Here is a 13,492-nt window from a genome sequence, read left to right as displayed (position 1 = left end):
AAGAGGAAGGGTCAAATATAACTGGATAATATTAACAGCCAATAAACCTAGCTTCTACCATTTTACTTCAATTGCCTGAAAGGGAAAAGCATTATCAAGTAAGGATGCACCAAAAATTTTGGGCTGAAATCTAAAATAACAATTTGGCCAATAGCTGATGCCGATATATGTTTATGTTATTATACATTTTTTATATGCCTGTGTTTTCCTTTTAGAAAAAATCAATTCAAACCAAAATGAAGACATTTATATTTTATATTTTTTTGGTTTCATAAGGTGTAACACCGGCAATTTGCTGCTGTCAATCAAACAGACATCGACACACCTCTTCAGTTGGCTGAGCTGAAAATGAGCATTTCTAATACCTGGCAAAAACCTTTTTTCTATCTTTTAATAACAAAAAACTATTAACAATACATTTAAAAACAATATTATTTTTTACCACAAGTCCACTTTTTCAGCTAATATGTCCATCAACAGGCCCTCAGAGCATCCACAATGAGCCAGCTCTCTGTCAGGATGAAGCTTTACATTGTTACATTTCTTTTTGATAATCCCAAAATAAATGTGACAGTGTTCTTTTTGTAATTTCTAACATCTATCGTGGGACTGATACCTAATCCAAGCTAATGTAACTCGATAGCCATCCTCCCTTTCCCTCCCTTCTCTCTTTCATTCCCTTATCCATTTCTCCCATCCTGTCCACCTCCCTTCCTCCCTCTATCTGTTTGTGTCTGAAAGAATTGTTGTAAGAAAAAACTGTAGAAAAATATTTTTCTTAAAGATTATATACTCTTCCATGTACCCAGCCAAAATAAAATATATTCAGATTTTTCTTAAAACCAGCTTTAATAGCTTCTATGTGATTCAGTCCTCTGGGACTCATTTTGGCCAACCAGTGTTACTGCAGGGCTTTTTGACTCTTGATGCTCTTTGAACTCAAAGTATGTGGAGGCCCATTCAGAGTGCGTTGACATCTGAAGGTTAACCAGTTGGTGTTGGACCCTCCAAAGACTGACCCGCAGACCTCACCAGTTGGGGCTGTGTGGGTCTGAATGGGAGGTTGGGGGGAGCTGTGAATGGGAGTGAATGTGGGTGACAGTGGCTCAATGAGGACAGAATGCATAATGAAGTGAGATTGTCACAGTTGAGAGGTTCAAGAGGCAGTCTAAGTCTAAAAATTTGTAGTTCAACTGAAAACATAGCCAGCGCTGTGGATCCCTTATTTCTTCCTTACATAAATATATGTGTATCTCTACTCCTTCATGGTGACGCTCACAAAAGTTTATATAATTTAAGATTGATGTGTGGGACGCAAATGTAATGTGTAATGTGGTCCACACGATTAAAAGCACAATACAAGCACAGGTGATTACATCTTTTTTTTTTGTTTATGAAACAAGTAGGCAAAACTACAGAAGAGGATTAGGACCTCATGGGAAAAATTTACTTGAGTTCTGAGTTTAAAGTCGGAATTCTGAGTGGAAGATGGGTAGAGCTGTGAATGGGAGTGAATAGAGCGACTTTAAAGTCAGAATTCTGACCTGGTGGTAACCAGAAATGTAATTTTTACACTTTTATGTATTTCTCCCAGCAGATTGACCACATCCAGCTAAAATTTGGTCAGAAGAACCTTAGATTGTTGACAAGGACATCTTATGAATTTTTATTCAACTGTGTTGCTATAGCGACATGGCGAATATCACCTTGTCGTTTAACATTTGATTGAATTTTGCTGTGATTTTCTGCCATTTTTTCGCGTTGTACTTGAATAAACTCCTCCTAGGAAATTTATTGGAACTACTTCAAAATTGGTCAGTAAACTCAAAAAACATTGCTGATTAAACGTTACTCTATTTGTGACTGTACATTGAAGGGCGTGTACAAGTCGTGCCTTGAAAGTCGGCCATTTTGACTTTCGTGGTAATTTTCTGTGATTTTTCGGGTTTAATTTGAACAAACTCCTCTCAGGGAAATTTATCGGATCTACTTCACAATTGGTCAGTAGAGTCAAAAAATATTGCTGATCAAAAGTCGTGCTATTTGTGACTGTACGTTGAACGGCGTGTCTGTTGCATGCTGTCAAAGTCGGCCATTTTTAATTGAATGCCAAACTGACACCCTTTTTGGCTATTTCAGGGCTTCTATTTAAACAAACTCCTCCTAGGGAATTGATCAGAACGACTTTAAAATTAATGAGTACAATCCAGAAAAGTTTAGGATGTTACGTTTTTTAAATCTTTACATTCTATCAAACAGTGTGTCTGTGGCGTGCCTTCAAAAATCAGTCTTAAACCCTAATCCTACTCCTACTGCTAAACCTAACTGCAGTACAGATGCTCCATTTGGAGCCAAACTTCACAAGTGCCAATCATCTAAGTGCCAATATTCAGTCACTTTCATAGAGCCAACTACTGGCAACAGGAAGTACGTCTTGTGTGGCGATTGTGTTGTCATGATGTACTAGTGCGTGACCCGACAGCTGCACACCCTGACGTGCATGGATTGCGAAGGCCTGATCATCACTGCTTGCAGTTTTAATTAGGGCCCGAGCACAAATCGTGTGAAGGCTTTAGGAAGTGAGCGCTGCGTGGCGTTTTGATCTGATTTACGTGAAATGTTCACGTGTTACGTTGGCACCTGACGTGGCTTTAATATTATAATTATTATTTTAATTTCAGTGAAAATCTGGACATTTTGGTGTTTTATAGATGTTTGTCAAACCTCAGGAGCTTGAACTGGTACAATCCCAGACAACCAGGACATTTGGCCATTGTAGCCAAGGACACCAAAATGTCCAGAACTGAACAAAAAAACTAGGCTTTCTGACAACAGCTGTGAAAACAGAAGTTGAACAATCAGCCAAGTAGCATGGTGAAGACACCCCATGTACTATAGATCAGCTAATTAGTTAAAAATATGCAGCTTTAGTGAGAAAGGCATGGAAAATACTAGCCTTAACACTGAGATGCAGCCATTGTTAATGTAAGTTACACCTGTGTTTGAGAAGTCAGAATTTCAGCCTTCAGCAGTGAGGTTTTCTTTCCGTTGTGTTTTCACTTTATTGCCCATCTCTTGTCCCTCTAACATAAGGAGGAGATGTATGGAAAAGATGAGAGGAAACATGATTTAGTGAAACGAGACGTTCTTCATTCGTATCTGAAAAATTGTCAGTCTGTGATGATGGTGGCACAGCTGGATCAGCTGTCAGCAACTTTTTGATTTGCTTTTCCGTTAAATGCTTCAGTACAATTTGGGGATTTGTAGTGTAGTTTGTGTTTTGTGTTTAGAGTATAGTAAGGCTCCTGCCAGTTTTCCATGCAGCCTGTTCTCATCTTTGTTGCTTTGTTTTCTTCGATGCAAGTTCTTCTCTCTCAATGTGCTTTTTTATGTGAACTATTATTATTACCCTCATCCAAGTAAGTGCTAGAATTCCTTTGGTGCTTCAATGACTCAATTTACACGTGGGGATTTTTCTGATCTAATCTAATCTAATCTAATCTAATCTGATCTAATCTAATCATCTATCTCAAATCTCGGTTATTCTCCATTGTCTCTGGGTGTTTCTCAAACTGCACCTTGCTCTCTATAAATTGCCGTAAGTATTACATTTTTTTTCTATTTCTGTAAGGAGTTGCAGATGTTTTCTGTCTGTCTTTGTGTGTGTGTGTGTGTGTGTGTGTGTGTGTGTGTGTGTCTGAACAGCTGGTTTAACACTCAGATTCTGCAACACAAAAAAAGGTTTGAATCAATAGGCAGTTAAAATTGAAATGTGATTAAAACTGACAGCGCTGCCACGGCATATGTGAGTGTGTGTGTGTGTGTGTGTGTGTGTGCGTGTGTGCGTGTGTGTGTATGAGTATGTGGGTATCTATACGTGTATGCGGAGGTACATGTGTGAGTATTTGTGAAAGTCTGCGTGTGGATGTGCAGGGTCCAGTTTAGCAAAACTACACCTAACACTCACCTAATTCTAAGAAGAATTTAGCAATAGTTCCCATAATGCTTTGGGGGATGCAATCAGGACATATGGAAAACTTTTAGCCTATATTTGTTTACATTTTGGAAAATTGGTGCCATTAAAAGTCAGCTGAATTAGCAAGTATTAGCGATTTATCCTGTTTACTTTTGGATGTAAAGACGGCAACCACACTTTGCTACAGAAGAAAACCTGATGATGCATCTGCAAAATAATCCTAAGCTGTAGAGACAATTGATTAATTAAAATTTTTGCGGCCGATAAAAGGTCCAGTGTTTAACATTTAGGAGGATCTGTTCTGCGGAAATGGAACACCTTTGCATATAATCACCTGAAAATAAAAATCGTTGTGTTTTCTAGTTCATGTTCATGTTTCTACAAAAGCCCAGAATGGATAAACCAAACACTGACTCTAAAGATTAATTAACATCATCTTTAAAATGTCAATATCAACTCAGCCAAAAAAGGCATGATGCCCTTTCCAACTCATATTCAGGAGTTGCCTGGGACAGAAAGTGGGCACTTAATGGAAAAGGAACGGGACTCCTCAGATCTGTATGCGTGTGAATGTTACTATTCATATATGTTTTCATTAGTGTATAATCATCTGACAATAAGAATTTTGTGTTTTTGTTTAGTATTGATTTGTGTTCACAGTGCCTGCAAAAATGCAAAAAGCCTCATCTACAGCCAGTGTTTGGTTTGTCTGTTCTAGAAACATGGTGGTTCAACATGGTGGAGTGTGCCAGATGAAAACATACCTATGAATATTATATTCAATTTCTGCCAACAGATCCTTCTCAGTGTTACACACTGGACCTTTAAGTCTTTAGAGAAAAGGCTACGGCATCATTAAAAAAAAGAGTTGTTTGCTTTCTGTCAGTGGATTTTGATGTAGATGGTGTGTAAAACATTTTGGCGTTATGGTGGTGCTATAGGAACGATCACATCAAAAACATCTGCACAGCTTTACAAGGGACCATGCTGATCTTCACAAATTTCTTAGAAATCCAGAGAGAAGAAGAGTGAAGAACTATTTCCAGCCTCCACACTCACTTTCAGACTGGCAGCTTGTATCCAAGAGTCCTCAACTGTTTACTGTTGTAAGACATTTTTTTGTCTGAAGCTGTTTGCTGCTGTAAACATCAGCAGTGAATGACATCAGCGGTTTGTGTTGTCCAACATAGCATGCTGTGGTTACACAGCCTGTGTAAACTGTGTGTGTGCGTGTGTGTGTGTGTGTGTGTCAGGGCAGACACACGATCAAACACTTGACTGTTAAACAAACAGATAGCCATGATGAATTTTTAACTCTTACACACACACACACCGAGAGAGAAACATAAAGTACTGACTTTTGGAGAGACCACCGAGCTAGTGGTTTGTTTGGCAAAGAAAAGCTGTGGTTACTGGCTTCACATGCTCTTGCAACACACACATTATACACACACACCTCAGTATAACATTTATCCATGAGCATCAAATCTGACGTCTTATGATACAGTCTGTGTATCTGAGTTGCTATGGGTTTTTATGTTTGTTTTTCTGTCGCTGAACAGCAAAATGAAAGGGGCAGGAAATGGGCATCTTTGCATCAGTTCAAGGTATATATTGATGTAACTGTATTTAAATAATTATGTGTAACTTGGGCATGAACAAAAGAAGCTGTGACTTTACATTGGTTTGATGGACTACAGCAGTGAAGCTGTTTAATTAAATTCAATTCAATTTTATTTGTATAGCGCAAACTCATAACAGAAGTTATTTCAGGACACTTTTCAAATAGAGCAGATCTAGACCGAACTCTTTATAACATTATTTACAGAGACCCAACAGTACCACCATGAGCAAGACCTTGGCGATGGTGGCAAGGAAAAACTGCCTGTTAAAAGGCAGAAACCTAGGACAGATCCTCCGGCTCTAGGTGGGTGATCGTCTGCCTCGACCAGTTGGGGTGAGAGACAGACAGAGAGAGAGAGAGAGAGAGAGAGAGAGAGAGAGAGAGAGAGAGAGAGAGAGGGGTAACGACAGAAGGACAGAGACAGACAGACAGAGGTGCACAGCAACAACATTAGCAACAACTACACTAATAGCAGTGACTGATGGTGATGAACATGAAGAAGATGATGACGACAACGGCAACAGCGATGGGGGACAATGAGCAGTGATTATAGTAATAATAGTATCTGTAGAAATAATAATAGTAAATAATAATAACAATAATATCAGTAATATTAGCAATGGGAGTCAAGCAGGACCATGGCAGGAGGCTCCACCAGGATCGATAAGAACCTGCGAGACGAGAAAGCACAAGAAGTGAAGTTAGTAACATGCATTAATGGGACATGAATGAGTGCAGAAAGAGAGAGAGAGGAATCCAGGAATGCAGAGAGAGGAAGGAGTCTAGGCCTGTAGCAGCATAACTAAGGGATGGTTCAGGACTCACCTGATCCAGCCCTAACTATAAGCTTTATCAAAGAGGAACGTCTTAAGCCTACTCTTGAATGTGGTGAGGGTGTCTGCCTCCCGAACCACAACTGGAAGCTGGTTCCACAGGAGAGGAGCTTGGTAACTGAAGGCTCTGTCTCCTGTTCTACTTTTAGAGACTATAGGAACCACAAGTAGCCCAGCATTCAGAGAACGTAGTGTTCTAGAGGGGTAATAGGGTACTATGAGCTCTTTAAGATATGAAGGGGCCTGACCATGAAGAGCTTTATAGGTGAGGAGGAGGATTTTAAATTCTATTCTAAATTTTACAGGGAGCCAGTGCAGAGAAGATAAGGACATGCAGAGATTCTGGATGTCAAAAAGTGACTGTGTCTCTTAGCAGAAGGGTTAGGGGGTCACAGACTGTATGATCAGTAGTGGACTGAGCTTCCAGGTCTGAAAAGTATAATGGAGAATTAGGGCCACATGAAAAATGAAAAAAGAGTTCTGAGTTCATGATTGACATTCATAGTCATAGTTCACATAGTGTAAAACTCTTTTTTACTATTTTATATTTTTCTATTCTATTTTTTATTTATTGTGTTCTTTTCTTATCTGTTGTGTTGTATCTGGAGCTGCTGTAGCAAGGGAATTTCCCCATTGTGGGATCAGTAAAGTCTATTATTCTAATTAAATACAGTACAATACAATAGCAAATATACGGTAAGTCTACCATTTAATATAAAAAAAACATTTAAATTATGATAATACTTTAATATGTAAAGTAACATTTGTATTAATCTTGAATGGTAGAACTATATTTGCAATTGCCTTTGTATTAGAATGAGATATTCCTGGTGACAAATTTTGTTGTAGATTAAATGAAGATGAAAATTTAGACTAATCAAACAGATGCAGATGAGAGGGGACGTGTTAGAGGTTAAAAGAAAAAATAACAGCACATCATGTTATATCTTAGATAGATGTTATATTCTGGTTTATTGTTTTTCAGTTGATCATATTACATAATATAATGTAATAATAGTAAATTGTGTTTTGTATCGGAACAATAAACTTTGACTGTTATTGTCTCAAAGGAACCAAAATCATAGATAGCTGCGAGCTGCATTAAAACATTGGGTTTATTTTTATTAGTGTCCTGAATGTTTAATATAATGTCTTTAGAAATATGCTGGATATCCTGTCTTTGATGTGCTGTGTGTTTGAGTGTCTGACAGGTCTTTTCCACGTCGGCTGTGTCTGAGGGTTTTACCATCTGTGTTCAGAGCAGTCTTTCACTGGCTCTGTTTCCTCTTTGGAAAATAGCTCACTGTTTATGTTAACTGTCAGTTTTGCTGCAAAAATTAGCAATCTTTTGTTTTTTGTGGTCCCCAATCAGTTTATAGATGAGTGAAACAGCTCCCTTTTTAACCTTGCACAGTCTACAATGATCTATTTTGGAGTGAAGAAACGTCCACCCTGTGTTTTTGAGTAGTAAGCATCATTTTCTGGATGTGAGTGCACCCGTCCGACTCTTTTCTTCATGTTTTGTGATACTTGACCCCAAAAAACTTAACTCCATGTCCATTTACAAAGATTTCAACCTCATGGACAAATTGCTCAGTTGCACATGAAAACCTGACTGCACCAGATGGTTTGTAACCCAGAACCATTTGGGAAAGGGCAGGCACTTTCAAAAAACATTCGGCAGGTGATTGGATGAACCGTATGTTTATCACAGGTGAACTTCAACCAATCATATCAACGAACCATATACTGTAGTCAAACTACAAACAAAACTAGGGGCCGGCGCCACTCTCCTCCATCGAAAACGTCCTCCTCATGGCGGTCCGAAGCTCTGATGCTACCAGTATAAACACCAACGTTCCCCCGGTGCTCTGAGCACCCAGTCCCAGCATCCAGGACAGTATGGCTAAGCTAACTAGCTAACAACAGCTACATTTGTCAGCAGTTACTTTACTGTTCATCAGGAAACTCTGTAAATCACGTGGAGTTTAGGAGGATCATTTTCTCCACAAAATATGTTGGTGGTGTGTGACTTAGTGCCGTAAAGCATAAAGCACTTGTTCTGACCCGGAGCCAAAGGTTACATAGAGAAAGAATAGGAGTACAGAGGCACCATTCACCCTCTCACAACTCAGTGTAGCATCAAAATGATTTTGAAGGTAGAAAAATTACATAATGGGGCTTTAACAAACAGTGTCTTGTTGCTTTTTGCAAGTTTAATGACTACCTGTCATTTAACCAAATAGGTTACATTATAACAACCGACCCATCTCCATGATGACTGAGCAACTTCCATCTTCTGAAGTCTGTGAGATGCAGTTGTAGTCCTGGAAAAGTTGACTTTAATTCTGAAACTAATCTTAACGTAGATGGTAGACAGGTGGTAGGTGATTTAGCAGTGTAGAATGACCAAATAGAAAGGCATGAATAAGGTTTCTGTAGGACTCATTGGCTTTTGAGCCCATTTAGACTTTAACATGTATCTGGATATTTGAGGCAATCTGAACACGGTGATCTTAAACACAGTCAGCACTAATGTACATTATCTCTTTGATTTGAGATAGCTAGACAGTTCAGTCTGGATCTTTAGGCAGCAACAGATCTTCGAAAAACTCTTGGGATATAAATCCTGGATCTTTTCCCAGAACCTTACAGTTAGATAAAGCCTATGTGGTTAGAAACCTCAGACATCGAGCCCCCAGACCCAGTGGATGAGTGTCAGCTACTGACATCACACAGTGGAACTTCATTCTCTGGTTTCAAGCTTTGGGCAGCAATCACAAATATCACTGGAGCTGTCTGATGTGTATAGCTGTCTGACTTTTCAAATGGCACCTTTGTGTTGACAGTATTTTTTTTGTAACTGTCTGCTGCAGCTTATTATTGCTATAGGTCTAATATGTTCTGTGTCTGAGGGTAATTTCTACATAAACTGTTTTGTTGGATTTAGTTAAAATCTGGTGAGTTTACGCGTTTCACGGCCATCACAGTTTCTCCTATGCTTGGAAGGGGAGGGTGAAGCAAGGAAGGTGTAATTTGCTACTAGATGCCCATATATTCTACACACTGGTCCTTTAAGCTGGTATGAAAGCAGTCAATTAAACTCTGGTGTGGACTACACAACCGGACCAAGACAAGGGATGTAAGAAAATATCAAAACATGAGTATTGTGATATTTTGTTTTGTAATATTGTATTGATTCTCAAAAACACTACATTTTTGTGTTTAAACCCCCAACCACTAGATAGCAGTGCTGTAAACGTAAACTGAGGGCTATCATGTTGGATGTTATAGGACTGTGATAAATAGAAATGCAGATTCCAAAAGGTCCGTGTATCTTTTGGTCATTCGATTTTCCTTTCAGAAACGGGTATTAAAAAACAGAAAACGAGTGGTTATTTGATTTTCGTTTTAAAATACAAAAATTAAAATTGAAATACACAGCGTTTTTCTTTTTCATGGTCAAAAAGGGATGAGCAAAATTAAAAAAAAAATTCTATTTCATATAACAAAAAATAAAATCACTAGAAAACAGAAACGGAAAAAAGGCCTGTTTTTTTATATTTTGAGACCAGATGTTGTCATTTACAGGACGGTGCTGTGTAGAAGAAACAGTAGGCTAGTAGACTGCGGTCAAGCAGTCTACAAAATAACAAAAAATAAATTGGTACAGTAAAAATGCTTGATATTAAGTATGCTTGTAGTCTCATATGTGTAAAAGTCAAATATACCATCAGTAGCCAGGAAACACTGAGCAATATGTTTTTACAGTACCTCAAATATATGCAATCTCTGGAGGCATAAATATGAGGCTTTTATTTTGGCATTTCTCCACACTGTTGCAGTAAAGATACTTGATATAAAGTGTTTTTTTATTCACCAGGGGCACATGAAACACTTTAATGTAACATATTTTATTTTAAATGTAGGTTCGAATTATAGCTTACTGTTCTAAATACCTTTATTTTGAAAACCGGAAGTAAATACTTGTACACTCGAAATTTATGGCGGCTGATTTGACCACGGAGATCGGACTCACGGCTGGATTGACCGCAGTCTACTAGCCTACTGTTTCTTCTACACAGCACCGTCCTGTAAATGACAACATCCGGTCTCAGAATATGAAAAAACAGGCTTTTTTTCTGTTTCTGTTTTCTAGTGATTTTTTTGTTATATGACATAGAAAATGAAAATCGAAGAATCTTTTAAATTTCGCTCATCCCTTTTTGACCACGAAAAAGAAAAACGCCTTGTATTTCAATTTTAATTTTTGTATTTTAAAACAAAAATAAAATAACCACTCGTTTTCTGTTTTTTAATACCAGTTTCTGAAAAGAAAATCCAATGACCAAAAGATACAAGGACCCCAAAATTAGATTTTTTAAAAGCTTGGTTATAGTTCGCAACATGTTGAATCGTAGCCCCTGTATCATGATGCATATTGTATCGGCAGAGTCTTGCCAATACACACCTCTAACCAAGACAGCTTTCGGTTTAGTTTCAAGTGAACTCTAATGTGGTTTGCTCGTGTTGTGAAAGCAAAGCAAAGTAGATATGTGATTTTAGCATAAATTCCTTCTGTGGATTGCGACCTGTTATGAGAGATCTCCTCATTGAATAAGCAACTTCATGTCTTCAATATCTTTCAGTAATTGAAAAAATTTGATTAGATATGAATGGAAGGATTTCCTATTAAGGTCCAAGATACTGTATGTAAATACTGTTTCTCCCTCTTCACAAGGTCCAGTAATGCTAATTATCAAATAATTTCCTAGTGAGCTCTTTATGACAAAGGTTCAATAAGATGCTGCAAGACTTGTCTAAGTCAGTCACCTCAATTTGATCTCCATATGTGGGTCCTTGTAAAGCTGATGATAAACGAGTTATCTGTCCGTCCATATGACTTGTGATTACATCTCCAGTGCTGGATTTTTGTAGCCACATTTTGAACCTTTCCAACATGTGACGTGACTTTCATGTGTTGCTGTGACTGCTGGTTCTGTGATCTGAGATTACACAACCATGATTTTGTGATTTTAACCATGAACTTCTTGTCCACTGACATAAACTACAGTCATGTTACAGACATTGAATAAATACAAATGCAGATCCCACTGTTTGGGATTCGAAAAGTAAACCTTTTAATTTATATTTTATGGTGGCATGTTCTTTATACAATTTTTTTTCATACTATACTATACTAAGTTTTCCTAAAATTTGATTGTATATATTGCTTGCTGAAATTATCGCAATATATTTGATGGTAACCCCTTTATTTCAATGTCTACTGTATTGCCAGATTCTTGGTAACACAGCCCTATTTCTTACATAATAATTATATTCTTAGAGAAAATAGTCATTTTGACTCCACATTTGTATTTTATTGCTTTTATCTCTAAGAGTTAATGTTCTGTAATGGTTTTGAGATCTTGAATTTGTACTGGTCTATGTACATTTAATTAAGAAAATGCATGAATATACGTATAGTATATATAGTAGTCATCACAAGGCTTTAAAAGTGGTTTGAACAATTGACCGAAGCTGCGTCGATAAGGACAGTCTCTTTTTAGCACAAGAAGGATTGCACTTAACTTCATGCTTTTGTATTGTTTGTATGGATTAGGTTTTATGTCAATTTAGTGAACTAAGCCTCTCCTGCTGATGAATATTGGTTTTAACATTTGAAAATGCTCAACGCTCACTGCTGAAATACCTCACGACCATAACATAACACAGAAATAAATGTTGTGAGCTGTTTTCTGTGATGGATGACTGAGAGGTTCAAGCCTCCAGAAAGTAGATTTTCACGGTTTACTGAAATGAACTGCGACTGGCTGCCTCTACGTTTGGCCATCGATCTGAACACGTATACCACACTTTTTGAAAATTGCAGCAATTTTAGCACACACACAGTTTGAAGTTAATAGGCTAAAACATGTAAAAACATCATTTGGATGACTTTAATATAAAGCCAACCATAATAAAATGTTTTGATTAGTCTGGCAGTCTGAGCAGTGTTGATGTTCCAGAACAGTTTCAGGAAACATCAACAGCAGGAAAGGACCGAAATGGTGAATGTGTTCACTGCAGTCAGGTGACAACAGGGTCCTGTTAAGAGTTGCTGCATTCTCAATTGTTTGTTTCGGCTTCTTTGAGCCGATGTGACGGAAGAGAAGCAGCTCTTTCCCACGTGAAGGGACAGTGTGTGTGTGTGTGCATATTTGTGTGTGAAAACACCAGTCTAAACATACAAGCAGAAACACACAGAATCAGGGGAAACTGAGACAGGACACATACAGAAAGACAAACACACACACACACACACACACACACACACACACACACACGAAGAGACGGAGGAAACTGAGACAGGACTTATACATATACGTAGAACAAATCTGTGTAGACAGAAGCAAAACACAAAACATGCATATGCATATAGAAACACATAAATACACACATTGTTTCTAGTAGGAAATGGAGCGTTGAGTGTGTTATCTCTACAGAGGCTATAAACAGATTTAAACAGGCCGTAAAATACAATGGACTGTTTCACTCTGTTTGACTAATACAAAGGCCAGTCAGCATGAGTGTGTGTGTGTGTGTGTGTGATGGCCTTGCTTGCAGCGAACAGTCATATTGTTCCTGTCAGAGTGATTGTGTGGATGTTGGCATATATCTCTCATGGTACTGAAGGACAGGAAGCGAGATAACATATACATACACTGGCCACACATTCGTCAAAGAAGAAGAATTAGTTGAACTGTGAACCAAGTCTTAAAATTAGGTTGCAATGCAGCTAGTAAATGTCCTCCTGAATTATTATTTTATTATTATTATTATTAAACTGACTCTCACTGAGTGTATTTAGCTTGGGCCAGTAACATTTGCACATTGTCACTTAACTTCTGCTGCTGGACTTCAGCTCCATTATGAAATTAACATTGGATCACAAGAGTGGCAATCAATACTGGCCCACAGACTACAGGGTGGGACAACTACGTAATTATGCATTTTGAGTGAAGTATTCTTTATTCCTTACTCCATCCAACTATGTCA

At 38.0% G+C, this 13,492-nt stretch overlaps 1 protein-coding gene across 1 annotated transcript in view; it reads left to right on the top strand.

Annotated features, from left to right (window-relative positions):
* The window catches only part of vegfc (vascular endothelial growth factor c), a 70,347-nt gene that overhangs the window by 12,755 nt on the left and 44,100 nt on the right, over window positions 1-13,492 (top strand). The gene's annotated exons all lie outside the window — the stretch shown is intronic.

Source organism: Dicentrarchus labrax, unplaced genomic scaffold, assembly GCF_905237075.1.
Source record: "Dicentrarchus labrax unplaced genomic scaffold, dlabrax2021, whole genome shotgun sequence".
NCBI classification, from domain to species: Eukaryota; Metazoa; Chordata; class Actinopteri; family Moronidae; genus Dicentrarchus; species Dicentrarchus labrax.
This window is presented reverse-complemented; position numbering and strand designations above follow the sequence as displayed.